The sequence below is a fragment of the Chrysochloris asiatica genome, unplaced genomic scaffold (assembly GCF_000296735.1).
Source record: "Chrysochloris asiatica unplaced genomic scaffold, ChrAsi1.0 scaffold00018, whole genome shotgun sequence".
In the NCBI taxonomy this organism is placed as follows: domain Eukaryota; kingdom Metazoa; phylum Chordata; class Mammalia; order Afrosoricida; family Chrysochloridae; genus Chrysochloris; species Chrysochloris asiatica.
Genome location: NW_006408536.1, coordinates 22,334,675 through 22,349,108, shown reverse-complemented (window position 1 = coordinate 22,349,108; position 14,434 = coordinate 22,334,675).

The following is a 14,434-nucleotide window of genomic DNA, read 5'->3' as shown; positions in this document are numbered from 1 at the left end:
ACTTTCTAGCTCACACATTGGTTGTTGGCAGGGTTCAGTTCTTTGCAGACTGTTGGTCAAGAGCTTCCTTTAGTCCCTTGCCACATGGTCTCCGTATAGAGCATCTCTCAGTACAGCACATACAAGATGGCAAGAGTGACAGAAAGAGAGAGAACGTTGGAAGGGACAGTCTGTGTAACTTAATCAAGGAAGTGATATCTCATCACTTCTGTTGCCTTCTATTTGTTAAAATAAAATAGAAGGAGCTCTGGTAGTGTAGTGGTTATGAATCGGGCTGCGAACCTTAAGGTTCACAGTTCGAAACTACCAGCTGTTCCGCGGGAGAAAGATGAGGCTTTCTGCTCCCATAAAGATTACAGCCTCGGACACCCTGTACAGGGTCGCTATGGGTCAGAATCGACTCGACAGCACTTAACAACAACATTTGTTAAAATAAATCAAGCCCACACTCAAAGAGGAAATTACACATGAACCTGAATACCAGAAGGTGAGGGTTATCGGGGCCATCTTAGAAGTCTTCTTAGTAGAATCCATGCTTTGTTGTTGCTTCCGACTTATAACGACCCTCTGCACAACAGAACGAAACACTGCCCGATCCTGTGTCATCTTCACAGTTGTTGCTATACTTTGGCCCATTACTGCAGCCACTGTGCCAATCCATCTCATTGGAGAGCTTCCTCTTTTTCGCTGACCTTCCACTTTACCAAGCATGATGTCCCTCTCCAGGGACTAGTCCCTTCTAATAACATGTCCGAGGTATCAGAAACCCAGTCTCATTATTCTGGCTGTTAAGGAGCACTCGGGCTATACTGCTTTCAATACAGATTGGTTTGTTCTTCTAGCAGTCCATGGTATTTTTGTATTGTTCTCTAACACCATAACTCAGATGCATGAATTCTTTCATGGGTGGTATATCTTTGTCTGTCTATCTATATATCGATCTCTATCAAGATTCCATTAATTAAATACCTTGTGGGGAGAGTCTGCAGCTTAGATTTGTTTGTTTTTTTTTAAAGCTTTGTCTCCTCAACCATCTTTAATGGCAAATATAAAGAGATTATTCAATCCCATAAGCATTTCCTCATCCTCTGGCCTCCATGTGTAACCCCTAGTTTAGTGTCAGATTGAGAAGATGTTATGGCATCATTATCATTAGCCACAACAAGATCAAAACACTTATTGGGCAACTACTGTATGCAAGCAACATGCAAAGACTGTAAAGATATTAAGTTCATCCATCCATGTATTTATTCAGCGAGCATTTGCTGAGTGTCCCTCAGCTACTCTATGTAAAGAATTTCAGAGATACAAGAATTAATATAAATGTCCCAATTTATATTAATTTAAATCACTGGAAGAGTTCCAGAGCCCGTGTGCACGATAAGAACCTAGACTTGCCTCATCAAACAGGAACTATTGCTACACGAGTCTGTCCCCAACAACTTCTCATAGCAGCTCTGCTGACCGCTATAGCCTGTGTATTGGAGCTTTGAGGATGAGCGCATGCTGTAGACATAGTCAGCAAATCCAGTGCTTTTCAAAATGTGGAACTGGACCAGTGGAATCACTATTGCCTGGTAGTGTTAGCAATGTAAATTCTCAAGGTCTACCCCAACCTATCAAATCAAAATATATAGAGGTGGAGCCTAGAAAACGGTTTGAAAAAGCTCTCTGGGAGGATTCTGTTTGAGAACCACTGACCAGAAGGTCCCTTGTGTTGCTTTCCTAATTAACAGTTATTTTTCCAGTCCTGGAGCTTGCTTAGGTCCCTAGACGGCACAAAAATTTTGTGCTTGACTACTAACCAGTCCTGGTATGGAACTGTAGGCTACGCACTGGATTGCTAACTGCAAAGTGAGTGGTTTCGACCCACCATACACACCTCAGAAACCCTGTATAGAGTGGCTCTGAGTTGGAACTGACTCAATGGCACTTAACAACAACAACAACAACAACAACATCTAACGTGAAGATTGACAGTTTGAACCCACTCAGATGTGCCATAGAAGAAAGCTGTAGTCAGGAAAGTTCTATAGAGCATTTCTACTCTGGGATTCCCATTGCCAACATGAGGGAGACTAAACTGTAACAGGTTTGGGCTTTGGTTTTGGAGTTTGCTTGGATCCAGATTCCAAGGTGGGGTTATCCCTGAAGGCCCACAAACAATCTGACTTCCACTGTCCTTCAGCTGCCTGTCACTTCTGTATCCTCTTCTCTCAGGTCTGGAAGCACGCTTGTCCTGGTCTTGAAGTTGCTGCTAAATTCAATTCAAGATGCTAGCCATCTCAGCATGGAGGCAGATGTACACATAAGCCAAGCCAGGACAGAATGGTGAGTCTTAGTAACAATCAAGGTGGAGATAAATGTTGGCAGAGTCCAGGAGAGGGATTATTTTGTTCCAGTTGGGAGGATTGGAGAAGGTGTTACAGAAGAGATAGCACTTGATCTGAGCTTTGGAGGATGAGAAGCATTTTAATAGGCTGAGAAGGGAGGGAATTAGTGTTTTGACATATACCTAAAGTGATGTGCAGAATGGTGTGCTTAGCAATAAAACTCTGTTCCATACTGCCGCAGAAATAGAACTTCTTCCAACTTGTAACATTATCTGTTTTCACTTGAATTCTTTCTTCTCTGCCCCAGCCCCCTTTAAAAAAAAAAAGCCATATTGTTTAAAGTCCAGATTTTCCTGTCTTTTCTCATCTTGTAAATATTCTGAATTTACCCCTGCACGGGAATAGCATCTTACAAACACGTTGAAGCAGACACATGCATAGCTGATGGAGACAATTTGGGAGTTAATAGCCTGGACAAAATCATATGAAAGCAATTTTACTTTGGTCTTAGTTCAGTGAGTCATCATAGTAGGTTTATAATCTTATGAATCTGGGTGATGAGATGCAGGGTTTGGTTGGCGGAGAGAATGAGAGTGGGGTGTTAAGATTTTTTGTTTTTAATTTCCAAGAGAAAGTAAATGCCCCAGAAGAAGTGAGCATCACTGATTTTTGGTGGGTTGTTGTTGTTGTTGTGTGTCCTCCTCCCTGCGCCAAAACTTAGGAAGTCATGATGTTGCTGTTGTTGTTAAGTGCCGTCAAGTCGGTTCCGACCCATAGTGACCCTGAAGAAAGTCATGAAGGATCATAGTAATTCTTGAGAGGAGAGGAGTTTGCTCCCCAGAGGATATTTAGTTGTCATGTCAATGTCTGAAGGCAGTTTTGGTTGTCACAGTGAGAGGTGGGGCTACTGGCATTCTAGTACATAGAAGCCAGATATGTAGTTAAACATGCTATAATACAAGTGAAAGCCCTTCCATCACTAACAAAAATGTATACAGTTTAAAATGTCAGTAATACTGAGGATGAGAAACCCTATCAGATTGGTTAAAATCGAAAATGCCAGGAAATGTTGGTAAGGGCTCAGAGAAAATAAATTGATTCACTCATGTAAAATGGTACAGCCACTCAAGAAAATCGTTTGGCTGTTTCTTATAAAATTAAACACGTATGACTTAGCAGCTGCTCTTTTGGATATTAATCCATAATAAGTGATAATTTATCTTCCCACATAATTTGCTTACTAAAACTTGCACACAGATGTTGTTGTTGTTAAGTGCCATCAAGTCACTTTCAACTCATAGGAATCCTATATAAGGTTTCTGAGGAGCAGCTGGTGGGTTTGAACTACTGACCTTGTGGTTCACAGTCCAGTACTTATCCTACAACCTGGAATCCACAGATAGAACAGTATTATTCATAATCATCTCAAGCTAAAAGCACCCCAGATGCCCACATTATTAGTACACACAACTTTACTAAATCTCCAGGGAATTATGCAGAGTGAAAAATGCCATTCTCGTAAAATTAAATACTGTACTATTTTATTGAAAAAACATTCTTGACATTATAAAGTTATAGAGGTGGAAAGCAGATTAATGGCTTCCAGAGTTTAAAAATAGAGTGGAGAGAGAGAGACGACAGGAAGATGAGGTTTTAAAGGGGTAAAATGAGGGATTCTAGTGTTGATACAACTGTTGAGTATCTTGACTATAGTGGTTAGTTCACAAATCTACACATCTGGTAAACGTGCATGGAAGTAAATGCATGCGCACACACATACAGAGAAATGTAAGGCAATCTCACAAGATCAGTAGATTGTCTCAGTGTCAATATACTTGTGACTGCTGTTTACCACCATTGAGGGAAACGGGCTAAAGGGTACACAGGATCACTCTGTATTATTTCTTACGGCTGTATTTAAGTCGACAGTGTTGTCCAAATAAAAAAGTGATATCAGAGCACTAATTCAAATCAACATAATGTTTTGGTTTGTATAATCTTTCAGTAAATTATGCTCTTTATTTTCTAGTCTCAAGTCCATTGACTTCATCTTATTTCTACAAATGACCTATGTTACCATTTTTATTTGCAAATATCGCTGTCCCTCTTATGTGCATATGCTTTTCTAGGATAAGAAAACAGTCTGTTGTCGTCAGTATAAATACAGCACTGAAAATAAGTCCATCCTTTATAAGACAGCATCTTGTCTCCAATATATTCTTGGTCCCTGGTGAATATGCTAGCTCAAGTTAAAGATGTACTTTTCTATTGATCACTTACTAAACATTTTTATCATGAATTTGTATTTAATTTTAGCACATTCATCTATTGAAATGATCATATGGCTATTTTTTATCAATTGTGTCAATTTTTTTCTGAGGTTGAATTATCCTTGTGCTTCTTTTGTATAGTGTACTTTTATAAAATCCACTTTAATATTATTTTGTTACTGTTGTTACTCATATATTCACAAATGAGTATAAACACTAGCCAAATAATATATTCAGAAATGCCACCACTCCGCTCTCATCTTGTCATACTGTGGTGGCTTGTGTGTTGTTGGAAGTTATGCCACCTGTGTTTTAAATACCAGCAGTGTAAACCATGATGGGCAGACTTCAGCTGAGCGTCCAAACTCAGACATAACAAGAAGAAGGAGAGGTAAACAACTTCTGGACAGTTAGCCACTGAAAAGCTTATGAATAACAGTTGGTCCAGTGTCAGATAGCACCCGGGTATTGACTAGCACCAATATCATCAAATATAGTGCTGGCAGATGAACTCCTCAGGTTGGAAGGCACTGAAAATACAACTGGGCAAGAGCTACCTCCTAACTGTAGAGCTACCTATGATGACATGAATGGAGTAAACGTTTTCAGGCCCTTCATTTGCTGATGGTGCACAACTCAAAATGAGACGAAAAGGCTGTAAACATCCATTAATCATCAGAACATGGAATGTATGAAGTATGAATTTAGGAAAACTGGAAATTGTCAAAAATGAAATACAATTCATAAAGATACGTATCTTAGATATCACTGAGCTGAAATGGACTGGTATTGATCATTTTGAATTTGACTATCATATAGTTTACTATGGCAGAATGACAAATTGAAGAGGAATGGCATCACATTCATCATTAAAAAGAATATTTTGAGATCTAGGTTGAAGTATAATGCTGTCTGTGATAGGATAAGAGCCATAAGCCTGCAAGGAAGATCAGTTAATACCACTATTATTCAAATTTACGCAACAACCACTGAAGTCAGTGATGATAAACTGAAGAATTCTATTCACTTCTTTAGCCCGAAATTGATCCAAACATGCAGTCAAGATGTATTGATAATTACTGGTGACTTCAATGCAAAGGCTGGAAATAAAGAAGAAGGAAATATGTACTTGGTGATAGAAATGATGCAATAAATCACATGATAGAATCTTGTAATACCAATGAGTTGTTCATTGCAAATACCTTTTTAAAACAACATAAAAGATGACTATCCACATGGAATAAACAGAAATCAAAATGACTACATCTGTGGGAAGAGTGGTGAGGGGCAGACTGGAACAGACCATCAATTGTCCATATGTAAATTAAGTCTGAAGCTGAAGAAAAATGAAAACAAGTCTATGAGAGTCAAAATATGACCTTGAACATATCCCTATGGAATTTAGAAATCATCTGAATACCAGATTTGATGAATTCGACACTAATGACTGAAGACTGGAAGAGCTGTGGGATGACATTGAGAACATCATGCAGGAAGAAAGCAAAAAGTCATTAAGAAGACAAGGAAAAAGGAAAAGACCAAAATGGATATCAAAAGAGAGTCTAAGCAACTAGAAGAAATGAGAGGGAAAGAGAGCTGAACAGAAAATTCCAAAGGGCAGATTGAGAAGACACAGTCAAATATTATAATAAAATGTGCAAAGACCTGGAGTTAGAAAACCAAAAGGGAAGAACACACTCAGCACTTCTCAAGATGAAAGTACTGAAGAAATAATTCAAGCCTCAACTTGAAATATTGAAGGATTCCATGAATATTGAATGATGCAGAAAACATCAGAAAAAGGTGGAAGGAATACACAGAGTCACTGTACTAAAAAGAAATGGCTGATGCTCAATTATTTTAAGAGGTAACATATGGTCAAGAGCCAATGGTATTGAAGGAAAAAGTCCAAGCTGCATTGAAAGTACTGGCAAAGACAGGGCTGTGAATTGATGGAGTTCAAATTGAAAGCTTGCAGCAAACTGATGCAGCACTGGAGGCATTCACACATCTATGTCAAGAAATTTGGAAGACAGCTAGCTACCTGGCCAACTCATTGGAAATTCCAAAGAAAGGTGATCCACCAGAAAGCAGGTATTATTGGACAATATCATTTATAGCACATGGAAGTAAAATTTTGCTACAGCTAATTCAATAATGGCTGCAGCAATACATTGACAGGAAACTGCCAGAAGTTCAAGTCAGATTCAGATGAGAACCTGAAAGGATGTCAAATACCAGAAAGCTGTTTACCTGTGTTTTACTGACAATGCAAAGGCTTTCGACTGTATGGATCATGATTAAGTTATGGACAACGTTGCTAAGAGTGGGTATTCCAGAACACTTAATTGTGCTCATGAGGAACTTGTTTGAACAGAACCAAGGAATACTAAATAGTTCAAAATCAGGAAAGATGTGCACCAGGGTTTTATTCTTTCACCATACTTGTTCAGTCTGTATGCTGACAAATAATACAAGAAGCTGGATTATATGAGTAAGAATGTGGATTGCAGGAATGCTCATTAAAAGTCTGTGATATGCAGATGATACAACCTTGTTTGTTAAAGCAAAGGGAACTTAAAATACTTACTGATGAATATCAACGACCACAATCCTCAGTATGGGTTGCACATCAATGTAAAGAAAACAAAAATCCTCACCACTGGACCAATAAATAACATCATGATAAATGGAGGAAAGATTGAAGTTGTCAAAGACTTCATTTTGCTTGGATCCACTATCGATACTTATGGAAGCAGCAGTCAGAAATCAAAGGAGGTATTGCAGTGGGCAAATCTGCTGCACAAGACCTCTTTAAAGTGTTCAAGAGCAAAGATGTCAGTTTGAGGACTAAGGTGTGCATGACCCAAATCATGACATTTTCAGTAGCCGTGTGGCGCTATGGTCTAATGCGTCAGACTGCAAAGTCCTTTGAACTGCTAGGTTGGTGGTTCCAGCTCACCAGCTGCTCCTTGGAAACTCTATACAGGGTACTATGGGTCGGAATCAACTCGATGACACTTAAGAACAACAACATATGCATGTTAAAGTTGGACAATGAATAAGGAAGACCATATATGCATTTGAGTTATGGTGTTGGAGAAGAATATTAAAAAGTATTATGGACTTTCAAAAACACTAACAAATCTGTGTTGGAAAAACTACAACCAAAATTTTCCTTAGAAGCCAAGTTGGGAGATTTCATCTCTCATACTTAGGATTTATTTTCAGGTAGGACCAATACCTGGAGAAGGACATCATGCTTGAAAAACAGTAAGACCCCAAATGAGATGGAATGACACAGTGGCAGCAGTAACGGACTCAAGTGTAAGAGTGATTGTGAGGATGGCGCAGGACCGGGCAGCACTTCCGTCGGTTTTGTACAGGGTGGCTGGGATTCAGAAGGAACAGCAGCAGTAACTGTCACAAATGAGATTGGGCTATGGTTTTCTTTGGGGGAGTAGCTGGTTTTACCTGATTTGTAGACCAGGGCTACGTTGTTGTCGTTGTTAGGTGCCATCAAGTCGGTACTGACTCATAGCAACCTTATGCACAGCAGAACGAAACACTGACTGATCCTGGGCCACCTCACTATTGTTGCCACGCTTGAGCCCATTGATGCTGCCAGTCTGTTAGAAATTAATCTGAACTTGTTTTTCTTAGTTTTGGCACAGATTAAATAGAAAATACATCATGTTTTCCTTAAAGATATGATAGCTCTAATCCATAAGCTATCTGGGTATTACAGTTTTTGTGGGGAAAGGAGAATTTTTGATAATTAAAAAATTCTTTCATAGTCTGTTTCATCTTTTTAACTCTTCTTAGATCAAACTGGCATATAACTGAATCAATTTAATTTTGTTCTGACACCAAATACAAATGTAGCTCTTCTTCCTCTGATTCTGACTACCAGAGTTAAGCCAGATCTCATACGTTCAAGGACACAGTCCTCTGTATTTGCAAATATGCCCAAGACATTCGATGCTAGCTGAAAACTTAGGGATTTAAGGCTTCCCTTGCTTCTGCCTTGCTGGCTACAAATTTACAAGTTTCCTATTAACCCTCCTGGTGTGGTACTGTGTGTTAATGAGCCAGACTGCAAAGCTATTTGAACTGCAAGGTCGGCCAGTTTCTCTTTGGAAACCATATACAGGGTCACTGTGGGTCAGAACTGATTTGACAGCACTTAACAACAACAACAACAACAACATCAACCCTCCGCTCACCAGCCGCTCCTTGGAAGCCCTATACAGGGAAACCATCTACACCTATACAGGTGCCTATACTCAATGGCACTTAACAACAACAACATCAACCTTCAGGATGCCAGTCATAAGCTTGGGGATTCTCCGGGGGACCCCTCATTTCTTACCTGCTGCCATGAGTGATTCAATCATTGCTCATGTAGTTAAATGCAACCTCCAGCACTCCCACCCAAGTCAGACTGATATCACATGGTGGGTCTTTATGGCATGACTCTCCCCCATTCAAGTGTCACCTGATTAGCACAAACCCTCTGGTCTCGTCTGGAGCCATCAAAAATAACAAAGAATCCATTTTCTGAGAAAATACCTAGGTTTTAGAGGTTATCTCTCAGGAACCAAGGACAAAGACTAAATTCTTTGGGTAAAGTTAATTGTAAACTCCAGGGTACATAACTATGAACTTCGTGTTTTCAAATGCCTCAGGCAAAAGATAATTTGAAAACGCTTACTTTCTTTTTACTAGCTATTGTGTCAGACAAATATCTGGACTTAGGGAGATTAATGTCCTGTCCCAAGTGTGGGGAAAAAAAAAAATAGCTCTCCTTTCAGTAAAGCTTGCTCTCAGCACAGTCAGAGTTAGCAGTTGCCTGGATGATGTGTACTGAAAGGAACCAAAATCCTCCTTGCCTGAAATTCTTTACCATTTCTGGACCATAATAACTAGGTATCTGTCCAGTTAGTTAGTTCTTTACATTAAGACTTTGGAAGCCCCAGATAAAGCACAGATATGCTCTATGGAGGAGATACCACATTTTCCATTATACTTCATCACGATTTTGGTCAGTCCTAATAGACCCCTGGAGCTCTGGTAACATAGTGGTTACGAATCAGGCTGCGAACCTTAAGGTCAGCAGTTCAAAACTACCAACTGCTCTGTGTGAGAAAGATGAGGCTTTCTGCTCCCGTAAAGATTTACCGCCTTGGAAACCCTGTACAGGGAGGGTCGCTATGGGTCGGAACCGACTCAACAGCACTTAACAACAACAACAACAACAACAATAGACCCCTGGACACCGTCAGTGGAATGTATATACCCATGCCTCATAAATGGGCCCAAGTACCAGCCCTTGAGAAGTATACTGGTATTCGGTGTTTTATTCTAGATTTTGTAATCTAGATTTTTATTCTATGCCAGGCAACCTCTACTTAACTTCTGTCTCAAATTTGCTTGCCTGTTGTATTTTGAGTGTTTAATGCTGCATTGTAATCGTTGGTGAACTAAGGCTGAATACCTTAGTAGGAAAGTCCAGAGACCCCATACTAGACAAAGACTTGAGGCCGTATAGATGTCCATTAACTGCACATGCTGTTGTTGTTGTTAATTGCTATCGAGTCAATTCCAACTCACATTGACACTACATAGGGTTTCTGAGGAACAACTGGTGAGTTTGAATCCCCAACTGTTCGGTTCAAACCAACCTTGTGGTCTAGTGCATTATCCTGTAACAGTGACCACACTTGAGCCAGGGAAAAATGAACAATCTAACAATTAACGGCTAACTAAGACTACCAGCATATATCAAACCATCAGCTTAGAAACATAGTTATTCATTACCCTTGATCTTTTTATTGGCCAAATATATTTTCTTTTTCTTTCTTTCTTTTGTTTTTAAAGTTTTTATTATGAATTGAGTGATAGTTTACATGCCAGAACATCAGTTTTACTCTCATCATTTCATTGCAGTGTTTACAGTCTCCTCTGTGCATCATTATTAAACAGTATTTGATTCTATTCCTTCTTTTTTTTTGTGTTTTTTTCTCTGCGAACTTATAAAATAAGATAAGTACGCAGTCATGCACACACCTCTTAGTATCCTGAGGAAAAGCACACTTTTCTCTCTCTCTCTTTTTTTTTTTTTTTGGAGAAAGCGCTTGATTCCATTTCCCCCATTATTCCCAAGAAGATAGCTGTGGGGGAAATCATGCGGCAAAAATGCTCAGCTAGACTAAAGCCAGGGACTGATTATATATCTGCTGTGCATGCTAACATCTCACCTAGGATGATGCCGTCTGGGGAGACAAGAGAGTTGCCTTGATGCCATCCTCTACAACTCTAGTGTAAGCTGAGTGTGGGCCACCCTCAGCTGATAGATACTAGAGAAAACGAAGGCTGCCTGTTACCTTACCTGTTGTTGCTGTTGTTGTTAGGTGTCATCAAGGGGGTTCCAACACAACAAAATAACTGCCCAGTCCTGCACCATCCTCAATTATTGTTATGTTTGAGCCCATTGTTGTTGTCACTGGGTCAACAATCTCATTGGGGGTCTTCCCGTTTTGTTGACCCTCCACTTAACCAAGCATGATGTCCTTTTCCAGGGACTGATCCTTCCTGACAACATGTGCAATGTACAAGACATGAAGTCTCACCATCTTCACTTCCAAGATGCAATCATGCCATACGTCTTCCAAAACAGATGTGTTCTTGACTGTCTAAGGTATGGATATTCGATATCTTTAGCCAATACCATAATTCAAATGCACTGATTCTTCTTTGGTCTTCCTTAGTCATCATTCAGCTTTTGCATGCATCTGAGGCAATTGAAAATACTGTGACTTGAATAAGGTACACTTTAGTCCGCAAACAAAACTTTGCACTTAAGTAGGTCTTTGGCAGCAGATTTTCTTAATGCTTGATTGCTGCCTCCATGAGTTTTTTTTTTCAGTCTTTTCTCCATTTATCCTGCTGTTATTTATTGATCCAGTTGTGACGACTGTTGTTTTCTTTATACTAAGAGGCAATCCGTAATGAAGGCTTTGCTCCTCATAAACAAGCACTTCAAATCCTTTTTTTTTCCAGTAAGCAAGGTTGTGGCATTTACATATGGCAGGTTGTTGATGATTCTTCCTCCAGTTCTGATGCCAAGTTCGTCTTCATATAATCCAGTTTCCCACCTTATTACTTCAGTATACAGATTGAATAAGTATGGTAAAAAGACACAAACTTGACACACACCTTTCCTGATTTTAAACCATTCAGTATCTCTTTGTTCTGTCCTAATGACTGTCTCTTGGTCTATGTACAAGTTCTTCATGAGCACAATTAAGAGTTCTAGAATTCCCATTCTTTGCAATGCTGTCTATAATGTGTTACAATGCACACAGTTGAATGTCTTTGCATAGTCAATAAAACACAAGTAAATATCTTTCTAGTATTTTTTGCTTTCAGTGAAAGTACATCTGATGTCAGCAATGCTATCCCTCAAACCATATCCTCTTCTGAATCTGGCTTGAACTTTTATCATCTCACTGTTGACGTATTGCTGCAACAGTTTTTAATTATCTTCAGCAAAAGTTTACTTGAATGCGATATTAATGATGTTCTTGTTATTAAGTGCTGTCTAGTCTGTTCCTACTCGTAGCAACCCTATATATGGTTTTTAAGGCTTTAAATATTTCTGGGAACATAAAGTCTCATCTTTCTCCCACGGAGTGGCTGGCAGACTTAACTTGTGGTTTTCAGTCCAGTACTTTTTGTATGGAGCCACCGGGCTTTCTTAATTATGTTGTTGTTGTTGTTGTTAAGTGCCGTCGAGTCGATTCCGACTCATAGCGACCCTGTATAGGGATTCCTAGGAGCAACTGGTGAGCTTGAACCACAGACCTTGCAGTTCAAACGGCTTTGCAGTCTGGCACATTAACCCACAGCACCACACCAGGATTTACTTATGTAAGTATGGTTATATAATGAGAGGCATGTGATTAGATCAGTAGGGGGTTGAGAGTAAGGACTTTATGGTAGGTTTTTACTGGTTAAGCTGACTTGCTCAATTCCCCAGAAGTGGACTGCCTATTCCTTCTGCCTAGTCCGCTGTTAGTCTGGGTGCTCCATTGAAACCTGCTCATCATGGGTGACCCTGCTAATATTTGAAATAGTAGTGGTATAACTTCCAGCATCACATGCAAGTTCGAAGATTTACCCATAGTGTTGAGTCACCTTTCTTTGGAATGGGCACAAATATGAATCACTTCCAATCAGTTAGCTATCTTCCAGAAAACTGAGTGCCTCTGGCATTCTATCAGTTTGTTGAACCATTTCCATTTGTATTCCGTCAATTCCTGGAGTCTTGTTTTTCACCAATGCGTTCAATGCACCTTGGACTTCTTCCTTCATTACCATTGTTTCTTGATCATATGTTACCTCTGGAAATGGCTGAACATCAACCAATTCTTTTAGATACAGTGACTGTATTTTTTCTATCTTCTTTTGGTGCTTCCTGCATCATTCAATATTTTGCCCATAGAATTTTCAGTAGTGCAACTCCAATCTTGAAATTTTTCTTCAGTTTTTTCAACTTGAAAAATGTTGATTTTGTTCTTCTCTTTGGGTTTTCTAACTCCAAGTCATTGCACATTTCATTATAATACTTTCCTTTGTCTTCTTGAGCTGGTCTTGACATTTTTTTGTTCAGCTCTTTTACTTCATCATTTTTTCTAGTTGTTTTAGCTTCTCTAGTCTTCTCTTCTTTCCTATCTTTTTAGTGGCCTTTTGATGTCTCCAAGTATGATACTCTTGATGTCATCCTACAACTTTCTGGTCTTTGGTCATTAGTGTCTAATTTTTCAAATCTTTTCTTGAGATGGTCTTTAAATTCAGGTGGAATATGCAAAAGATCATATTTTAGCTCTCCTGAACTTGTTTTAATTTTTTTCAGCTTCAACTTTCACTTGCATATGAGCTATTATTAATGGTCTTTTCCGTAGTTGGCCCCTGGCCTTGTTTTGACTGATAATATTGAGTTTCTTCATCATCTCTTCCCAAAAATGTAGTCAATTTTATTCCTGTGTTCCATCTTGTTAGATACATGTGTATAGGCCGATTTATCTTGTTGAAAAAAGGTATTTGTAATGAATAAGTCATTGTCTGTTATCTCTAGCATGCTTCTATTACTTAAGTCATATTTTGCAACCACAGATCCTTCATCTTTGCTTCCAACTTTCATATTCCAATCACCAGTAATCATCAATGCATCTTGATTGTATGTTTGATCAATTTCAGACTGGAGAAAGTGGTAGAATTCTTCAGTTTCATCACCATTCGCTTTACCGATTGGCGTGTAAACGTGAATAGTAGTCATATCAACTGGTCTTCCTTGTGGAACTATGGATATTATCCTATCATAGACAGCACTGTACTTCAACACAGATCTTGAAGCACTCTTTTAGACAATGAATTTTATGCCATACACTCCTATTCAATTTTCCATTCCTGTCTTAGGAAACCATATGATTGTTGGGTTCAAAATCAGCTCATGATATCAATCTTTATGTGTTCCATTTCATTTTTGACAGTGTCCTGATTTCCTGGATTCATACTTTGCATTCAGAATTCACCTTCTGATTATTAACATCAAAGACAAATTGGCAGGATTAATTACATGGGCTGTATTTTTATGTTCCCTTTCCAACATCAAACCTTTCTTCAGGTTTGTATTTTGTTTTTTTTTGTTTTTATTAAATGTTTTTATTTTGGATTGAGTGAAAGTTTACAGGGCACATCATCAGCTTCACATTCAACCATTCATATAGATTGTTTCATTACATTGATTATTATCCCCTCCATATATCA